The sequence below is a fragment of the Diadema setosum genome, chromosome 18 (genome assembly GCF_964275005.1).
Source record: "Diadema setosum chromosome 18, eeDiaSeto1, whole genome shotgun sequence".
In the NCBI taxonomy this organism is placed as follows: Eukaryota; Metazoa; Echinodermata; class Echinoidea; order Diadematoida; family Diadematidae; genus Diadema; species Diadema setosum.
The window spans coordinates 15,672,408-15,695,218 of NC_092702.1; the positions used below are offsets into that span (position 1 = coordinate 15,672,408).

The 22,811-nt window shown below is 39.9% G+C and overlaps 1 pseudogene; it reads right to left on the minus strand.

Annotated features, from left to right (window-relative positions):
• Nucleotides 1-22,538, minus strand: part of LOC140241353 (uncharacterized) — a 34,573-nt pseudogene extending 12,035 nt beyond the window's left edge.
• Between the last annotated feature and the right edge of the window lie 273 nt (nucleotides 22,539-22,811).

Sequence of the window (22,811 nt, forward strand, 5' to 3'; positions counted from 1 at the left end):
AGGAAATAATGTATGTGAATATGTTTAAACAATATGGAATGTTTTAATTCAACTATAGTAGGCCCTGATATGCAATGTTGACTGTGTCAATGAGTAAAATAAAGACCCTTGCTGGTTTGATCACACCGAGATTTCACAATATTTCCTACATGATCTATACCACACATCCCACTGATATCCTTGATATCTGCTAAACTGACCACAGCTTCCATGAGTCATCAGTCATCTCTTTAATAAATTATACACACAACCTCATGGCCCTCAAAGTGGAAAGGAAAAATACTAGGTAACCATCAAAGGGGGCATATCAGACCAAGTCCTATTCTGTGGTATCAGTTACATAATTAAAGAGGAAGAAAAGAAAGCAATAAAAAAGAAAACTACACAACAGGGTTATTCATCGAAGACAAACTCTAGGCCAGCATTGTGTGCTGATGATAGGCACCTTGCGGAGGTGACGAACGATTGGCAATCTGCAGGAGGATGGCTTGTCCTAAATTTCAGAGCTGCCACAACTCACGGTAAAAAAAAATCAGGGAGATTCCAAAAGTTTTCAGGGACATGCACCTGTGTTGTTGCATGCATCTAATGCATCAAAATTAGTCCCAATTTGTGGCAACTTTTTAAATCAACTTATTCATCAAGAAAGGGAAATAATTTGTCAGGGATTTATCTGCATCTGCACGGAGACTTGGCAGATCAGCTGAGTTCCCCATCCACTGCAATCTCCCCATCTCTGCCAAACCTGAATGTTTTGATGCTTTTCTTGGCACAGACACAATTTGAAGGAAAGCTGTGATGCAAAGGGTAGGGGGGGGGGGGGACAGGACCACTGAATAACACAATGCCAGCCATCATCACGACCACCACATGAATCCTCTTCTTTTACAGACACTACAGTATGTACACAAATTAGTGTTTAGTTCCAGGATGGTGTGTTGTGGTTGGTGCAGAGGACCACAGAACCTTACAAACAAATGGTCAGGGTTGATACAATGTACATATCCTCTTGGGAATCAAGCACATGACCTCGGCTCATCTCTGGAATGGTAATCATGACCTTTATGCTTGTCACTCTGTTCTTGGCAACAGCTGGAAACCTTTTTTTCCCTCACCTCCCACCAAAATAACATCCTTGTTGGCCAACGACGAATTCTGGCAAAAGATGCCCAGGTGTCGCTGTACATTGTACAAAATGTATGTACGTCCATTTCACAACATTGGCAAGTCTTGATGTTTGAAGAACTGATCTTCTAAAAGCTTAAACCTTGGACTAATCAATTACGTTCCTACCATCATACTACTAAGTGCTTATGTCTGTGCTCAGGAAGAGCTGACAATGGTTTGCCATCATCTCCTGTAAACTAATTAATTGTACACATATCCCATTTGGCCCAGGAGGACTTCACTAAGTCTTCAGGCACAAGTACAAGCATGTCAAGCTGTAGGTCCATTCACTTACAAATGAAATGTCACAATGTTGAAAATCATCGCACTGGAGAAATTGATCATTCAAGCTCAAACATTATCTGTTACACTAGCTTAATCTGTCACACTTACTCTGCTATAAAAAAAAAACAACAACAACTACATATTGTAAATAATATGGAATAAAGGAAAATTTTGAGAACTTTTGCCACCATTATGTAGCTCATGCACAGAAGTTGGCTCAGCAGTCTGCAATGATGCATTTTCTGCAATGATGTAAGAAAACCTGGCCAGCTGGCTGATTACTCATGGACATGTGGGGGGGGGGGGGATCTCAATATTGATCGGGAGTCATATGAGACGAATTTCATACAGTGTCATTTTTATCAGGTGAGCATTCTTATTGCAAAATTTGGCAGCAAACTTCATAGAAAAGCATTATAGCATTGCACCTTTGACTCTAATATGTCCAGGTAGATTGCGTGTCTTGAGAACTTGTCCATAGAGGTTCTCGGCAATTTTCGATCCGAATGTGATTTCCGTTTTTACTTTTTTTCAATATTTTTTTGTATTCTTTTACTGACAGTATGAAAGGTTCTAATCATACATACAAAACCTGCGAGCCCAACTGCACCAGAGCTACTAAAATTCACTGTCAGACAAGTTACACAAAATGACATCTACAACTGTATTGCTTGTCACATGGATGGGCCTGTTCCAACTACCCATTCAGGCAAGGGGGGGGGGGGGAGGAATTATTATCATGCATGAATTTATATCTTTTTATTCTTATCAATTTTTCTAACACTCTGCGGAGCATAATGAAGATTTACAAGTGTAACCACTGACTGCATGTGCTAGCAAGGGATAACTACAGTGTACATGAGGACTACACATAGTTTATGTAGTATCTATATTCAGCAGAATATTATATGTTTGCATTGACAACAAACCAAAGGAAGAGAATATTACAATGTACACTGTATCTTGTATTATAAGTTACAATCTGTAGCTGGTATGATTCAACCATGGGTTCATCTCACTTAAAATGAAAATATAAAACTGCATTTGTAGCACAGTTTGTGTAATCTATACTGGCCTGATACCCTTGCATTATCGACATTAAAACCTACAGGAGCTCAAACATTCAATCTTTATTACTGAAGAAGTTAAATTTTCACATGACTAGCCAATCACAGATCCCATTATGTTCAATGCTTTACAGACATGTAGGGCAAATAGAAATAGAAATAAAACAAACAACAAACTTGTGCAAGACAATCTGCCTTAACAATGTCTCTGCTGTCATCAGATCAGACTGTGTCCAAACATGCTTCTAGTTGTCTACACATCTTGCCTAGAAACTGCACTAACTGATACCTTTTTTGCAAGTTTATGACAGAAATACAAAGGCTTTTTATGTTCTATGTACAGTATGATATAGTACAATTGCAAAACCACTGCCTACATACACTGTAAGTTGGCAATAAAACCCACTGTGAATACAATGCATTGATGAACCAACTGAAACATAACAACATATTGGAATGCAGTGTACTGTGTTATCACGGCACAGTCACAACCTTTGCCGGGCTGTGTGTCACATACACTGTAACAGTGGTGCCTTTGCATCCCGAGTTTCTGCATACAGGCAAAAGGATTTTGGCTGCAAGCCAAAACATGTAATGGGGAATCCCCTTTGTGGATTGCTCAACTTTAATATGAGGTACCAGGGGTGGGGAATTTCCTTTTTTTTTTTTTTTTTTTTGTTCTCCTTGTGTCAACCACTGGCAAGCAGTGAAATCTATTGCTTAAAGTACTTATCTCTCTTTATAATGTATATGCTCTGCATACAATGTGTCATTGTATCACCACACAAAGACATATAAAACAAATAATTGTCCTGTGGAAAACTACTTTACTGTACTCAGGGCACATCTACAGTACAATACAGATTTGGAACTTCTTTATCATACATGTAGACTTAAACAATAAAGTGGTATAGATTACTATGCATTCAGTTTAAATGCATAAAATTAGCCTTTAATCTTGACCTTCCAATGCTTAGTCAATCAGTAATTAACTGCCATTAAATCTACGATGGGGATAAATGTTGAGCAGGAGTCCTTTGTTACATCAGAGCCATGCATGCTATACGTGTGCAATGTATTGTATGTACATGTATCTACAGTATCACAACTTTGAGAGGAAATTCTCTTACCCAACAATGGATGTCAGATGAATCAATACTTAAGCCAAGCTGAACAAAAATGCACTAAACATGGAGATATACTCCTTACAGTTGAACAATACCTAAAAAGGAGATCAAAAAGAGCACTGTGTCGTGCTTGGTAGTCTCTCTCTCACAGGCTCTCTCTTTTATTTCCATGCCATTTCATCATTCGGATTTCATCCTGTTAGATGGGGGAATTTTTGTTCACCGTCTAGACAAAAGAGAAAAAAATAATAATAATGCTACACTTTGGGACCTATCATACTGCAGCCACTTTTGGGCAAGTTTCAGCTGCAATTACCTTCCATAGCACCTCAATTACACTAACTTCATTATTCTTCTGTATAAAGACCATCTTCATTCCCGCCAGCATCCTGGACTTTTCTAGACTCTTCCATCAAGTGAGCACTTCAATGGATTACGTATATGAATAAATTTTACATAAGTGGCATTCACCACATGCAAAAAGGTTTATTTTACTTGCATTTTCAATTTATATGCACACAACCAGGAAACAAAAACCTTCAAAAAAGTTGTTCCTGACAACTACAAAGTTTTTCCAATGCTTTAATACTCAACATAGCAACCACTAAACTGTCATGCAAACTGGATTCTCACACTGAAATGCAGTGAGTTATATCGGTGGATGAAAATAACTTGTTACTAGGTTCAAAGAAGGAAAATATCCAAGACTATGAATACATTACATAGAAAAAAAAAACCCCAAGTCTCTTCATTCCAAAATCATGATGTTGGATTTCCATTCATCAAGAACTTCAAATCTCTTGAGAGGGCAAATACACAAAGTTTCTCAAATACGTTTGTGCAGCTGAACTGACAATTTCTATACATGTATCTCAATATTACACATATATGCTTTCTCTGATGGTAAATCCATCAAGAGCTGCACATGCTACTCACATACTGAGTTTAAAATAGATTGAAACACGCAAATGATGTCAGGAAGGAACCAGCATGTGGTTTAAAATTTTCCCTTGACCTCAACAGCAACAAAACAAAAGAAGACAGCAAAAGCACTATAAATTAGAATTACATGGTACTAAAAGAAAGCACATGAAAAAATATAGGGCCCATACTTGTATGAAATCGCAATGGAGGCATAACTCAACTGGCACTGCCTCAAACAGGAAGAATGCAAAACTACAATATTGTACATCCACTTGTTTGTTTTTTTTTCCTCTCTCCTGTGGGAACAAGATAACATAAACAGTTCTGAAATGGACAGACATGAGTCTGCATTACTGGTACATGTAAATAATACAGCTGAACTCTTTTCCATGCAATAACCCTACATTTTAAGGCTTCTGATCTTCTAAAGTTCAATGGTTCTGTTGTGGAAAACCTGTTTGATTGTGTGAAGGACACCAAATAAATTTCTGGAGGCTATTTTACAGAAGCCTGTGATACCAAGTCTACTTCATGAATAGATATCACACAGACCTTTGGGCCTTGTCCCTGCCCCCCCCCCCTTGTGTCTCTACAAACATATTGTTGCTCCTTTCAGGTGTCTTTGGCAAATGCGTGTTGTAGCATAATCAAACTGTCCTCAAAGGATTAAACTATAGTGAGACTGGGAATCCCAACTACCCATTTCACAAGACACATTTCTCAACTGGTCTTCAAATATCAAGGGAGCTACAGAACTGCATTCAAGCATTTTTGCATTTACACCCCTGTCTGTCTATAATTCTTTCACACCCTGTCAAGCAAACTCAAAAGGTGTGTGAACGTTTTTGAGCTGGCATCATTTAAATACTGCAAGTCAATGTTTATGAGTGCAATGGACAGAATATTTCATGAGGTGAAAGATGAAATAGTCCATTCAACTCGGCTGCACCTTGTTGAATGGATCAATAATTTAATCTTTCACCGAATGAATAAAAGACATGTGTACATGCTTTATAATAACACCTAAAAATAAACCTTGTCACTTGATGTTTTATGAATTCAGAAACAAGAGAATGTGCGAGATCTGAGATGGAGAAAGTGCTCACTGAGCGCTTTATGCTCTAGTGCGCTATTCATTACACGTTTGGTCGCAGGCACACTGCAAACACACGCATGTAGTGTGCCGCGTTCTCAGTGTCCGTGCAATGAAGCAAATCACATGGACCCAAGATTGCATGGTAAATGGAGCCACAACTGCACATGACGTAACAGTGAAATGGGACCAATGATCAATTTATCAAACAACCAATCACATAACAAGGATCTCTATAGGTGTTTTATAAACAGAGCTATTTTAGTCATATCACTGATATCCTTCTTTCTAAAGATCAATGACACTATTTGCCAATAACGGCTTGTAAAAAAAAAAAGAAATAAAAAAAAAACCCCAAACAAACAAAGGTAAGAAAGGTCTGGAAATGAATGTACAGTTTTCACTGAAGTATACTGTAAAAGTGGGAATTTTTGTGGCGTTGAAATTTTCATGCATTTTGCGCAACCAGAAACTAGCGCGAAAATAAAAGCACGCAAATATTTTGCTTGCCATACAAATTGTATGTCCCAATAGTTCATGTCTTGATTCTGTGGAATTAAAAACACGCAAATATCTTCTTACCCAGCCGAGCGCGAAAAATTAGTCGCACGAAAATATCAACTTTTACAGTACGTTGCACTATTGCTTTTTCTCTTGTTATGAATGCATGACTTCACTCGTGGGTGATAAAATATATGCCCTGGCAATTAGTCTCGGAGACTTTCCACTACTCCATGTACTCTTTGCAACCTGAAGTCATGGAGATGCACGAGCCAACAGAGATGTTCTGTAATTACCTCGGGAGACTGAGCCTTCATGTGCACTTATTGTACATCATGTTATTAGGAAGTTCCTGATTTAACTGCAGACTCAAAGTGCAAGACTACTCCCCCTAGTCCAATGACTTTTAATAATAGTGTAGAAATTAAACAATAAAAAGGGAGAAGTTTCATCAGATTCCCACTTGTAAGATGGGGAAGCCACAGCATTATATCAAACTGTCCCTTTTTCACCACATGCAATTGGTCACAACCATATGGTGATGATATCATTACCTCATTAAGTTTCCAATTGATACACAGCGTGCAAACACAAAAACATCATTAAAAATCATGTGCTTGGTTGGCAATGTAGCCAAAAGTCCTTAATCCTAAAATGATAAACCTGCCTTTTACAACACTCAGCCGGTAGAACCCCTTGACATACATAATACTGACACTACTTTTGTCAAATTCACTTTCTGTGCCGTATGTAGACATTCTGTGTCATTTAATACTTTGAAAACAGTGTTACAGTCATGTGCAAGCATAATGCACAAGTCAAAGTTGGACCTGTATGCAAGATTATGTTTTTCTTCTTGTTTCAATTCAAATGAGGAAATCTTAAGTCACTAGGAAACTGATTTAAGGCGTTGACTTTAAGACCTTATTTAGAATGAATGATTGTGACTAATCATCACTACTGGATGAAAAAAAAAAAAAAAAACAAACATGGAAGATTCTAAAATGCCACTAAACATAAAAAAAAGTATTTGTCCAATTCTGATGAAATTTGTCATTAATGTTTGTTTGTTTTTTAAGTCAATTTGGACATGAAGCTGAAAATATTCATTCTTGTCAGTAATTGGTAATTTCATCCAAGTTCAGCAGAGTATCAAATTGTCTTTAATTTCCACAGTATAAACTTTTCATGTAAAGAACATCATGAAAGAGTCTGAATCTTTTAAAACATGCTGCCAATTCTAGGATCAGTTCTCAATTTAGCAATTAAAAGGCTTTCAAAAATTCTGCCACAGACATACAGTGTGATACAAAGAACAAAGGGCTAAAATGAGAGCATTTTTCACTCTCCTTTTTAAGAATGGACTATTCAAATCTTAGTGTGTTATGACAGAAAATACCAAGCCACAAAAACATCGTTTCTGGGTCTTGGTGGGCTAACTACGGATAAACTATGAAAACCAGTGCTTCTCAACTGATCTATCTCTATCTATCTGATCTAAATGAGCCTTGAAAAAAATTGCAATCTTAGAGAGTTGGCATCAGGTTAACAAGAGCAGTCAGTCCGCAGCACCCGATAATTCGCTCGTATTTATTCAACTCGTATGCAAGCCCGCTCTAGGCTTGCATACGTAATGAGCTGCGTAAGGGGATTTTGTCCTTGGGCTTTCGGCAACAAAAATACACCTTATGTTCACAAATTTGGTATCAAATTCAAGGAAAATAAGTAAACTATCGTCACATGTTACTCAAATTATTGTAAATGAAAAATATCATAGCGTAATTTGAGCTTGAAAAATGATGAAAAAAGTAATGCGTGCAGTACACGTTCAAGACGTCAATAAAATACCAAATTCACCTTGCGTCTCAATAAAAATGCTTTATTTGGTAGTCCATTTCCTAATCTTTGTAACCATGTAAATATCTTGACAATTTGTTGCTTACTCCGGTCAGGAACCAGTAAAATATACATCGATGTCAGTGCTGATCACCTTGAAACCGTGCAATCTCAAGAGTAAGCTCTCTCATTGGGCAGCGCTTGCATTCAGCGCTTGCATTACGGCATTACGCTGTTACATAACGGTTTCATGCCACTTGCGGTTTCTTGGCACGCGTGTAGTTCAAGCGCTGAATGCAAGCACTGTCCAATGAGAGAGCTCTTTCGCGCCACTGTACACTTTGTGTGGAGCATACTTCCGGCTTAGGAGTGAATTTTACAGACATTTCAAAACGGAAAAACTAGTATAAATCATGCTTGTGTCTCCTTGACTCTAATATATGATGAGCATCTAAGTTTCCTCTCTACGAAAAAGCCAAAATCAGAAACAACAGTTTCTTAATCCGGTCAGGAACCAAAAAAGAACTTTAGATGACAAAATCTTCCGTGAAAAGCAGGTAAAATTTACGCAAATTCAACTGATTATATAGTCATGATAAGATCCGATATTATACGCAAATTTAGTATCAAAATAAAGATCAAAGTCTGGAGAACAATTTACTGTGACTTGTAGCCATGACGAATGTATGTACAAGTCGCTACACTGTGAAAACCATAGCCCTATCAAAGTCTCGCAAAATCTCGCACGACGAGACACCTTTCGAACGCAAAGATCGTCAACGAGAGTGCTGAATAAATCCTGCCAGATCGGCTCATTAGCATACGTGCTGCGGACTGACTGAGAGACCCAGGGGGTCACGCGCTCACCTGAGTATTGCAATTTCACCTTCCATGCATTCTTGCACACTCTTACCTGAGAACAATGGAAATTTAGGTCTGCATATGGATCCCAACTCCAGGCTGGGGGAGGAGGGGGGGAGGGGGAGGCAGCCCTTGATCTGCAATGAACAAACTTGGAACTAGAGTCATCAATGTATAAACTCATGGCATTAACTTTGCTTTATCATTTCTGGTTCTAGAGTAGAAGATTTTGAATATTCCTTAATATGGGGGGGGGGGTGGCCCCCTAGGGGCCCCCCAAGAGGGACATGGTGCCCATTTGAAGGAATTGAGATTCTATCCCGCTAGGGATGCTACCTGCTAAGTTTGGTCAAAATTCATCATGAGGTTTTCAAGAAGAAGATGAACATGTACAATTCAGGCCCCATTACAAAGGTAGGACTTCTCCCCATCCCCTCTCCTGGGTCCCAAAGGGGGGGGGGGGGGGGGGGCACCCCTGATTCTGCCATGAACAAACTTGAAACCACAGTCATCAATGTACTAACTCATAGTATTATCTAAGCCCTATCATGTCTGGTTCTAGAGAAGATTTTAAAAGATTCCTTAATTTATAGGGGGTTTGGGTCCCCTGGGAGCCCCCAGATGGGCCATAGTGCCCATTTGAACAAATTGAGATCCTGTCCCCCTAGGGATGCTAACTACCACGTTTGGTGAAAATCAGACATGGCAATCTCAAAGTGAAGATGAAAATGTACAATTTAGGCCCCAATAGGACCCCTCCCCACCCCCCTCCCCTGGGTCCCAAGGGGGGCACCCCTGATTCCCCCATGAACAAACTTGAAACTACAGTCATCAATGTACTTACTCATAGTATCAACTAAGCCCTATCACTTCTGGTTCTAGAGAAGAAGCTTTTTAAATATTCCTTAATTTTAGGGTGTTTGCCCCCCCCCCCCCCCCCCCCCCCCGGGGCCCCCCAGGTGGGCCATGGTGCCCATTTGAACAAATTGAGATCCCATCACCCTAGGGATGCTACCTGCCAAGTTTGGTGAAAATCGGTCATGAGGTTCTCAAGAAGAAGATGAAAATGTAAAAAGTTTACGCACGACGGACGACGGACGACGGACGCTGGACGCCGGACGAAGAGCGATCGCAATAGCTCACTTGAGCCTTCGGCTCAGGTGAGCTAAAAATAGTTGAGAAGTGAGGACCTAAACAATAGAATCAGGCATGCACACAAAAAAATATGCCAAAATCAATAGGCACAGACAATGGCTGTGTGGAGGAAATTTGTAGGGAAAATAGAGTCACATCAATGGTATTCAGATGAGCGCATGTAAACATGAACTTTATTGGACAGCATGTGGGTGAAGATAAACATGGCAGGCCTGTTAAAGGTTAACACCCCCATATATTTGGACTTGGCTCATGAGTGCTGATTGTCTTCCGTTCAGAAGAGGTGATGCACCTATTGCACTAAAGCTGACCGCAACATATTCATATTTTACAGATTTATCTCCCACTTGCAGAAGTGGGCCTTTTGGCATTGGCCCTAAACTACAACTCTGAGTGGGCAAGTACCCGATTCATATTTCTTGCCTTGGAGTGAGTGTTAGCTGCTTCATGCAAGCAAGTAAACGGGTTTGTAGTGCCATATTGACTCTCCGTACTTGTTTTGTCAATCATATGACTTCTTTCATCCATGGCCCCTGTCTCCTATCCCATCGTCATGACAGTCACCATCGCCATTTGCCTCTGACTGTAAACCTATACCCTGAGTACAGACCCAGCAGTATGGGGATTCTGTGTGTTGGGAAGGTTTCAGACCCAATTTAGTCAATGTCCATCAGGGCCAGCGGAGCATTTTCAAAAGTGGGGGGGCCCACTTCCGGGTTTCATGAGCTAATGAGCAAAAAAAAAAAACAACAACAACAACAAACAAACAAACAAACACACACACAAAAAAAACAAGGTCTTCAACTCATCTCTCCCCTCCCACTTCCGGGTTTCTTCAGCTGACAAGCAGAAGAAAAAAAGATAAATAAAAGTGCCACTTATGTACTTCCGGGTTAAAAAAAGTATGGGGGGGGGGGGGGGGGACAAAGTGATGATACCTTTATGTATTCCTTTGTAACCCCCCCCCCCCCCCCCCCCGCCCCCCCCCGGTTTCACCGCCCTTGTCCATTCACTGGCACCACCACATTTTCGAAAACCATGACTGGAGAAGGCCTGCTAGAATCAAACTGCCCATCAGCAAATAAAGTGTACATTCTGTACACTCATCGATGTTCAACTCCAGTTGACAATCTTTGGTTGCATGTGTGCTGCATACATCAACATGTTATAAAGCCATACACAATTTGTTGTAGGGATTCCTGAATATCCAGGTAAGGCGAGCTTCCCATGGCATGGTTTCCCCATGAGTCTTTACGAGTTTTTCGTATCCCTGACGCTTTACTGAGATAAGGACATTTGTAGCGTTTGATAATCGGAGGTGGGAGGGGGAAGGGTGGGATTGATGGTCAAAATTTTGTATGATCCACATCTGGTGCCCCAATATTGGGCATTTTATTCACAAATGTGGGCACACACACACACAAAAGTAGCATTTCAAGAGACAATAGCACTGTAAAACACAACTGGTAGCAAACGCACGATAAACATCATGTTCTGTTCACACCGACAGGGATGCGAATATTCACAAATCATAAACCACAATGAATCTTTGGAGCAGTACAGCTGTATGGGAGATATTTGTGTTACTATACAATTTTTACAATGTCAGAGACTCCAACTCTCCCGTTTTCGACAGGAGATCTCCCGCCAAAAACCCATTTTTGCAAAATCTCCCGTTCTCCTGCTTGAGATTTAATTTACACGAGATAACACGTGAGAGCATCTAGAACCCTAGAGGTGGAATCCGACCGCAAAGAACTTTGCGCTTTGCGCACATCAAATTGGAGTCTCCCGTTTGCTAGGGGTCTCAGGCGGGAGAATCTCCAGATCAGAAGGTGCTTGGGGTTGGAGTCTCTGCAATGTACAGTTGTTCTTCTATTGCAAATGAAATAGGAAAAAATGCTTCATAAATTGGGCACAATGTTAATTTCTGTTGTCAAGAGATGAAGAAATGTCTTGTTTTTCGAAGAGTTTGCCTGCAGGATCAGGGAGAGTAGGTGGCTCCATACTGATTCAGGTTTCTCACATTCAGTACCAGGTCCCTGGATACAAGAAGAGACCAAAACACACACACACACACACACACACACACACACACACACACATACAAATATCTTTGCAATGGAAAGGAGTTTCATTTCCCTCACCCTCTCTGCAGGCCGCTTGGCTTTCAAGTCGCATTCTGCAGCCAGTTGGGTGGTTAGTCTTCGGCATTCCTCGCTGAGATAATGGAGCCTGGCCTTCAAGTTCTCTGTCTCTTCGCTCAGCGAGCGGCAGATCGCTGCCGAACTCTGGCGGTCCACAGCACTGTCATGCAGCAGCTGTGTGAGGCGGGCGATCTCTTGAGCCTTCTCGTCATTGGTACTCTTTAGGTTTTGCCTGAGCGTGTCGACTTCCGACTGGAGCACCTCCACTTCTTCATTCTTTTCCCTGAGTCGAGCTGTCAATTCCTGGAGCTGCTGACAATGAGCATGTGAGACATTGGGATGGTTAATCTTTACCGGTAGTCAAGAATACTGTAAAACAAGGAATGTTCACGTACATTTTAATTTTGCGAATTTCACGAGGGGCAACATTTGCAAAATTAAAATGCATGCGAAAGTTCTTACTTACACAATATGCATTGGATGCCAGTGGGAAGTCGCAAAAATATCGTGCTGCAAGAAAGGCCATCGGTTCCAATTCGCAAAGAAATTTTCATGCCGCAAATATATTGTGTTTTACAATTATGATATTACAACAAGGCACATTTGATCATAAAAATTTGGGAGTATTATAAGTACCCATTCTTTATGTCTGGGCAAAGCTTCAAATAGAACAAAGCACTGATAAAACCATTCATTCATACCAAAAACACAAACATCTATCCAGTCAAAATTTACATTGATTTTTATGTGTAAACTACTGGGCTCAAGACTAACTTTTTTTCTCCAGTGGCCCATTTGATCTGGGCCACGAAAATCTTTGAATGTGAAATTTTGGTGGCCGACAAAGAAATGTAGCAGCCTATGATAGTGGGGAATATAAAAATTGATTTTTTTTTTTTTTTTTTTTTTTTTTTTTTTTTTTTTTTTTTTTAATATTTTAGCTTCCTGACTGGGCCACCAGAAAATAGCCTCTTTGAAATTTTGGTGTCACAACATCAATTTTTAGTGGCCCCAGGCCATCTGCCTACCACTAGTGTGGAGCCCTGATATACAATGAATCAATCTTTATCAGTGAGAACCTTAGATAAAAAAATGATGTATAATGCTAAAAGCAAACAAATATTCACACTTGGAGCTTTACAATGGAGTACAGACGTACAGATTAGCAATGCTGCCATAGCTTTACACAATTCATGAAAATAATAGCTTTATAAACAGCTATAAAGATTATGTAAGGATCTTTTTTGATCGTTTTTTTTTTTTTTTTTTTTTTTTGCATCAGTCAAATTAGATATGTCACATGTAGAATCAATCAATGAATGGTGTCACACCCACAACAGAATGGTATCATGAACAAACAAACAGTGCTTTTAAAAAATGCTCCCATGAGGTTTCATGAAATATGTGACCTTGATACAATCTTCCTGTAATAATTATTGATAGTTCATGTGTGTCACTATCAACAAAATGTTCGCTACATTAATTTTCAATAATGCGAACCTTTAGACCCCCCCTGGTGGAGCACAACAGACAACAGAGTAACACGTGTAGCACCCAATTGCTGTTCATGTGACCACACCCCTATTTGTGGTTTGCAATCAGGGAGCCCCATATGGGAGGATGCCAGAATGATTGGGGCCGATTGCAGTATACATGCAAGGCCTGCATGAATATTGGCCAATTTGGGCGGGGTGTGCGGATTTCATGTCCCAAAATTGCAAATAGAAAGCTCAGTTGGCTTTTCCATTACGACAATATCATCTTTTACAGGTTGCATAATGAGCTTTTATAAAACTAAACATTTTATAAACACTCAAGACCTCTGACCTCAGGGATTGATTTTCAACCCTCTGTGCACAAAGGAAATATTTCTTGATGTACAGTTGTATTTCCATCCATCACACCAATAACATTATACTTTCCTTCTGGAAGTGCCAGTACGAAAGTTACATTTTAGCTGATCTAGTAGGGAGTACTACCTTTACCTTTACTTCAGTTTGAAGTTCATTACCCTTATTTACGCAGCCAATTGTTTATTCAATTCATGACTTTCTTCCTTTGTACCAAATATCGTTACCATTGGACATTCCTAGTTATAGTTACAGCTGAAAATGAACTACCCGGGTAAGCACAGTGAGTGCAAGAAACTATTAAAATCCCCTACAGTGAGGAAATGCCAAAACTTGGGGAGAATGTCCTGTAAAACCAGAAACATTCACAGCATGAAACTTTCGCAAATTAGGGGCCAGCAGCCTTTTTGGTGGCATGAAACATTTGCAAATTGCCACTGGCGTTCAATACTCTGTGTAGACAAACACTTTCCTACATGCATTTTAATTTCACAAATTTTAGCTCATCGCAAAATTCTCAAAACTTTCCATATGCAAAAATATTCTTACAGCAGCTAATCACATTCAAAATTGCCTCCTTCAGCTGAATTCAATGAAAAATCTCATCTTTGATACATATGCTGCTCTGTATGAAAACAGAAAAATGAGAGAATTACACATGTAGCTCAGGAGAAAAATCACACACACACACACACACACACACACACACAAAACCATAAATTAGTATAAACTGTAAATGTTTCGAGAGTTAAGGCAAATGATATTTTGCGAATTATGGGTTTAAGTTCAACACTGCTAAATATCCAGCATTCACACTGCTTGATAAAGTGCAACCATGGAGCAGCTCCCAGCTCCAAGGTACAACCCTTAGCTACCTGTAACTTTTTTTTTTCCTGGTATCATGTCACAATATCATATATTAAAAGTCTTCTTCAGGGGCTTCCCCCACTCAGAGAAACCTGGTACAGAGTATATACATTGACTGTGGTCTTTCCATTCTTTTTTTTTTTTCAAACGACAATTTTTACTTTCCCATTTGAATTCAATATTGTTCTCAATATTAAATGTATTGGACAACAACTCTGCTACTTTCTTTTCCTACAACTGATGATTATTTCCTCTCATACTATATGTATTCTATTTTAATCTTTTCCTAGAATTTGTAGTTTAGCTTTGTGTTCTTCATTTGCCTCAATGTCAAACAAAGAAAACTAATTTCAATCTTTCCCACTGATATCAAAATTGTGGTTTCTGTTTCATTTTTCTCTTGAAGGGTTTGGCATCTGTTTCATTTTTCTCTCATCAAGCAACTTCTGACTATGTTTCCAATCGGCACATGCCGTGTACAGAGCTGTCAACCCCTGGAAGCACAAAATACAATGTTTACTCAGCACTTCCAATATTCCTACTTTTATGACCGGCTCTCTTTACAAATATTCTATATACAGGGGCAAATGCATGCCGTGACGTATTTTTAGCAGTCAGGAAATGAATTCCCTTCAAGAGTTACAAGATAAGATCCGAAATTCCAATATGTCGGATGCAAAATCAGACAATGAATGATATAATATACCGGTAATATCCATTAACAAAAAATCATGTTTCCCATTACGTGATGCATGAAATAAATCCTACATCTAACAATCTGATCGTGTTTGAATAGAAGAGGTAATGTAAGGGAGCTGGTTTCCACAGTCTCCCCATTAACCTACCACCAACATCCTAGAGGAGTTATTGCCTCAGTCTTTTGCCAACTTATAATTCCTACTTCTAAAAATGCCTTAGGTATTTGTGGGAGGGGGTAGGGGAATTCAATAAAAATCTTTTAAGCAAGAAATATAATAGGCCCATTCTGAATGCATTTAACACTATTTGTTGCAAAATGTAAACCCAAAAGAATAGAACAGAAAATGTTGGAGGATAGATCTTTTTTACATCCAAACCATTCTCATTTGAGATGCTGAGAATATCTACGTGCAGAACAGTAACTTTAAAGAATGCCTGAAATTATCAAATTCTACCGAGTTTCTATTCCAAGTGTTTGTATTCTGCAACACTCCAGTGGACGCTTAAATGTGACCCTGCATCACAAAACCAACAAAAAGTCGCCAGACATGAATTTTCAGCTAAGAGCACATTCTGAAAGAACAGACTTTAAGCTTTAAAATGATGTACAACTCAATCTAAATATTGGAAAGATACAAAATGCTCAGGAAATGTGTGAACTAAGAAAAGAGGCTGTAGAGCACAGAGTCTATTCAAGCGCTTAATCTTTACCAAGCCGTGCTATTTATTTACACATTCTGTCCATGATTAATGCTAACTTTCAAAGCAGTAGCATCATCCTTTCTAAAGTTATTAGAGTTGAAAGTGAAGAGTGCGTACAGGGGTTTTAAGAAATGAAAAGGGGACTCTAAAGACAGACCTAATCACACTATTCTGAAAAAAAAAATTGTTCGAGATAAATTGCTTACAGTAATAAAAAACACACTTTCCTGTTCGTTTTATACATGATCCCAAGTTTTAGCATAATGTGAAGACTTGCTCTTTCAGAAAATATGAAAAAGTCGAGATTGGCTAGCTAGGTTGATCCATTTCACCTATTTTCAGTCCTCACACACACTCTGTGCGTGCGACTTTTTGTTTGTTTTGTGATGCACGGTCACAAATGTGAATTGAGCTTTACTGTAAGTGGCTCTTTCAAAGATTAAAATGTAACTCTATTGCTACGGCGACTGATATGCCTCCGCCATAATGCATGGTTCTCCTAATAGGTCTATAGTACAATGTCTTGACAATGTGTGATGACAGTTTCACACAATTGGCAAAATATTAAAATGACAGGTTTGCCACAAATGTGCTGAATGTTCACTTTCCTAGAACTAGGTTCAATTGGATGAATGATTAAAATGTCAGAGTGCACGTATTTGGGGAACTGATGATTTTTACTTGACTTTTGACCCTTTTATAAGTTTATGCATTGAGTAATTTTCAAGGTATTGAGAAAAAGTATAATTTCAGTATCAAATGGGAAAATAGCATTATCTAAACCTGGCCTTTGACCTTTGACCTCACAGTTCCAAAGAAAATCACTGTTAGGTTGAACATGCATAAATATGTAAGTTTCATGATGATATCTTGAGTTACTTTTGAGATATGGAGGAAAAGTGCAATTCAGCACTTTCACTTGACCTTTGACCTTTTGACCTTTGACCTTTTGGCAAGAAACTTCCCACAGAATATATATTGGGTAATACATGCATACATCAAGTTTAAAAAAAAAAAACCTTCAGGCATTGCATAAATATAAGGAAAGTAGCTTGATATTTTGAGGAGTTGACTTTCACCTTTTACCCCCTGACCTTTGAACCATGACCCCCAACTTCCCTAGATAATCACTGCCCATTGGAACAAGCATATATACTAAGTTCCATGAAGATACCTTGAACCATTTGCGAGATATAGAGAAAAACATGAATTTTCAACCTTTTTTTTCACAAAATAACCTGTGACCTTTGACCTCATGACCCTAAAATCCAAACAAAGTATTATCCCCCCAGGATATACCCTCATACCAAGTTTGATGTAAAACCACCACACGGTTCTTGAGATATCGACAAAAACAAAACGGGACGGACGGACGGACGGAAGACCCGAAAACATAATGCCTCCGGCCACTTCGTTGGCAGAGGCATAAAAATATCATCTTTTTTCTTCTTGTCTGACACATTTTGCCACCTGTAGCTTCTCTGATGTAACTTTGCATACATATAAGCACATTTGTACCCAATACACTGGGTGTTACAGCTCTAATACTTTGCGTTGGCAACCCAGAATTGTGTCACCCACCTGATCTCTTCTTTCTGTTTCTCTGTGAGAGGTATATGGAGGTCTCTTCAACTCTACAGACCACTCCGTGTCTGGCACACTCATGCTGCCTAGCCTCAGCTGGGACAATCTCTCCTGGACACTCCCGCTGATACTGAGACCTCTCTCCCTGATGACCATCATCAAGGAATCCACAATCGACGCGAGGGCCTCATTTTCCACCCGTAAATCACTCAGAAGGTCCTGGAGAACACCAATACTCTGCACCTGCACCCGTAAGTGCTGGATCTCGTAAACCTGCATGGAAGAGCTTCTATCTCCTTCAAGCTCAGCAGCACTGGCGGCAATTGTTCCCAGCCTTTCGTCTTCCCTGTGATCAACAACCGTCCAATGTGGTCTTGTGTCACTTGCCATCATTCCATTTGTCTCTTCACTGCCAGTGAACTTTGAAGGTGCATCTGTACATTTAGAGTCAGCTACTTTGTGGGCGGTTGAAGTTGGTATGAAATTGCTAGTCCTTGTACGAAAAGTGGTCTCTGAAAAATCTCTATGCGGATGTTGCCTATCCCGTTGCCCAGTGGTCCTTATCTCCTGGTGTGTCGGCGAGGCGTTCACAGCTGCCATCGTTCCAAACTCTGACTCATCTGGCACAAATAAAACACAAACAAACAATACAAACTAAATTGGTCAAACTGAATTCACCACATCAAAAATGGAAATATTTGACCATCAAAGCTCTCTACAATGCTACAGAGCAGTTAGTTTTTTATAAACCGTAAATTATGAATAAATAAAACAATGAAACAAACACTGTTTGCGTGACTGTGATTGTTGAATATACAGCACGTGCTCAGTCAACTTAGTTTAACACTGTACTATACAATTTACATTCCTCAAATCGACATATCAGTTCGAAGTTCAAATAGTAATGGCCTATGCATAGTAATACATTGACTCTTAAAAGTAACTTCATGAGTGAGCACTCTCAACAATCAGAGTTTTAAATGCAAATAGAAAGTAAATGCAAGATATCAATTCAATCTGAGCACAATGCAACATGTAGTAAATGTAAACATTAAACTTTACAACACCAGGACTGGAAGCTTGATGCCTACAGTATGAATTGATTGTTGGCAAAATCCGGAACATATGAGCATGGAGTCTATTAATCATAGAGCTGCTGGAAAGAAAGTGGCTGATATTTGATGTGAACATTACTAGTATTATCACTTCTTTCTTTTCTGTTGTTGCAAAGTCCCCACTTCCTTTCTCTCAATAGTACAATGTAGTTTCTCTTTTTGTTGTGGGATTTCTATTTTTAAAATTTGGGATTTTAACTTACTTTTACTTGATGTTATTGCCATGCACACCACATGTACACGTATGTACACATGTCAAGTGTACAGTACTCTCAAAGGAAAGTGAAATTTCGAACATTTCTTGATACCTACTGACAATTTACTCAACACGTTTTGTTGAACTACATTATATTGTGCCACAGTAAGCACAATAATCTACATGACAGTGATGAGGGATGTCACTGTTTAAAGTTCATGTCCACTTTATCTAACTCCCAACAATTGCATTTAACAGTAAAGAACAGCCCCACTACTCACACTTTACTTAACAAAGTTACATACAACTATATATATATATATTCATCAGCAAAAAAAAAAAAAAAAATCAACAACAATCCATGTTCTTACAGTCAATGTGTAAATGATTGTACACAGTTTATAGTCTTTTAAGCCTATAAAATTCATGAAAGTAGTTTAATTTAGTGCATGGATTTGTCATCTATGCAAATTTTGTCTGCGTAAATGTGTGCGACAGGTCGCATGATTACGCAAACAGCGCTTGCACAAGCATGTGACAGGTTAACCCCGGCGCGGGGCGCTTGTTGTCTAGTAGGCCTACATGGTGGGGTCGCTGGTGCGGTTAGTGACAGGTAGGTCAGAGGTATTGTACTCCTAAGTCCCATGATAAAGTCTCCTTTATAGTTTAGAATACTAAAACATTCTTTCTTTGGTTGGATACAGTGTTAATCAATGCAGCCAGTAACTGCCTGTAACTTCCCTACAAGAGAGAGAGAGAGAGAGATAGAGAGAGAAGAAGAAGAACCAATTACCATGGAAAAAACACACTACAGTATTCGAAGACTAAAGTACTCCTACTAACCTAGGAGATTCTAGCTCATTAACTTAAGTTGAATAGAATCTAGAGTGTAACAGATGTGAACTGTGAGAGATACAGGTAGGCCCTACGGGTAGTTTATGAGATAGATAATTGCCAGCTACTTTAAAGGCGCATAGCCCCAGTAGTGTAGAGCCTAGAGGGCACTGTTGATGATACTGCCGATCACCGTTAGCATTGATACGATAAGTGCCGAAGTTGAGCTGTCATCAAGAATAAAGCGCGTCTATAGGTGTTGCTAAGTATAACGGGGTGCTGTTCGTTATTTCGAAGGATCGCTATTCCGAAAGTTCGTTATTCCGAAGGTTCGTTAATCCGAAACACACAAATTCCCTATACCTAGAGCAGGGCTCGACACTAACGGTGGCCCGGTGGCCCGGGGCCACCAAAAATGAATGTCGGGCCACCAAATTTCAAAAAAGGGCAAATTTGGTGGCCCGTCTCGGGCCACCAAAATTTTTTGAAAAGTATGTCAATAAATTCATAACTTTTTGCGCCGGAAATTAGCAGTTAAATTTGTTCAAAGGATGGATGAAAAGGACTGAATGAATGCCTGAGAGTGAGTGTTGCAAGTTTGTTGAAGTTTATTTATGAGTGGATATGTCCAACTTCTAATTCTTACTATCATAAATCTTGAATATTTGACTCATTAAAAAAAAGGACTTTTAATGTTTTTTATTGTTGTTTTTTCGGGACACCAAATTTTTCTCTTGGGCCACCAAAAATTTGAAATTTAGGATTTTGGTGGCCCCATCGGGCCACCAAACAAAAAAGTTAGTGTCGAGCCATGCCTAGAGGTTCGAATCCGAAAATGAAAAAGGGTTCGTTAATCCGAACATTTGTAGCATTATTCCGAAGGTTCGTTATTCCGGAGATTCGTTAATCCGACAATGAAATTCGGAATACCGAACCTTCGGAATAACAAATCTTCGGACTAATGAGCCTTCGGAATAACGAACCTTTGGAATAACGAGCTGTAACCAGTATAACGTTGCCTTCGTTGTCTTCTCTGCGCATCACGCAGTCTGTAGAAATGCCAGGGTGCGTGCATATATGCTTCTTATCATGGCATCACAAAAGAAGCTTGCTAAAGCTGTCATCCCCCTCAGCCGAATGATGAGCCGAACTGTGATCGGACCACTTACAGTGATCGGACTTCTTCGGACTTGGGGAAATGGGTCACAGCGTAAGCGCTAAAGAGGAGTCGATAGCATAGGTCTCTATAGGAAACTTGCACCATGCACCCGCGAACGCATTTGACTAAACCACCGGGTATCAGCAACACAGTAATTCTAATTCAGTCAGATAGTAAACCATCTAACAATGTTTGTTACTGCAAAAGTGGATATTTTCGCGCGAGTAATTTTTCGCGCTTGGCCGGGTCAGAAGAGTTTTGCGCGTTTTTAATTCCGTGGAATCAAGACGTCACGCAGAGGAACATATAGCAAGCAAAAATTACGCGGGCTTTTATTTTTGCGCTAGTTTCTGGTTGCGTGAAATGCGCGAACATTTCCAATTTTAACGTTACAGTACTTGAGGCCATTGGCATGAGGGGGTACACCACTTCACCGCTATCCTACTTACTGGCATAACTTTCTCCCACTGTTGTGTTTATTGTTCATCCCGTCAGTGGTGAAGCACAATGAATTATTCCTGCCGAATATATTTTCCGCCGGCATCATCCTCACAAGGACCGAGACCAAGAAATGTCTTAAAAACTTAAGTCTAAGAAAACGACATCTATCTAAGCATGCTTACATCTGAGATCGGACTCCTGAGCTGAGCAGAAACGGATGTAGAGATCTAACTCGTTAGTCTAGTAGACCACGTCTATTTCTAGTGAATTGTTCAAAACCGAGGCTACTTGTGAAGCCAGCGTGACTTCGTGTAAAATAAAGCATGGAATGAATGAAGTTTTGACATTTTATAGGCGTGAGTCAATTTCGCGGAAAACGCGTGATGAAGTGACTCAGCTTCTCCGACACCCGACACTCGCTCGGTGAGTGAGCGAGTACTGGGGGGCGGACATCAAAAACCTCTTTTCACCGGTATGTTGATCTAGCTCGCTGCGTAGATCTATGGGAGTTTGCACTCGCTTGCTTTCATCGGACTTACACTGATGACTGCGCAATCCCATCTCTGACGTATTGTCGAGTACACTCACAGTACAATTGCACCTCTTTGCACTGCAACCTCCCTTCGAGCTAGCGAAGCCAACTGCAACTTGTACAGGGCCGACGTACTAGCGAAGCGATCGACAGCAGCTGCAAGCAAGTGCAAACTAGCCAGCAGAGCTACGCACCGAGAAATGTTCGGTATTTGTCCCTCTACAGAACACCCTCTTCGATTCAGTCAAATTATGTTTTCGTTATTCCCCAGAAAGAAATGAAATGTTGGCATGCCGAAATGTTTTTATCGGAAATGATACTTACCACACTACAGAAAAGGTGACAATATCAGAATAATAGGCCCAGTTCCCACCACGACTACTGCACCGTACCACATATAGGCCACACAAAAAAGGCGACAACGCCGCGACTCGCTCGCTCGACGGTCGATACGGTCGCGGTCAACAATGTGGTGCTACGGTTACACGTACTTATAATCAGTTGGTGTGTGTGTGTGTGTGTGTGTGTGTGTGTGTGTGTGTGTACTTATGGAAGGCCATCGCCGCCAAAACGCGTGTCAAACCATACGCATACATGTCAGAACGTACGCATGCCTATTTCATAACGTACGCATGGTTCTGTCATAACATACGCATGGGACATTTGCTA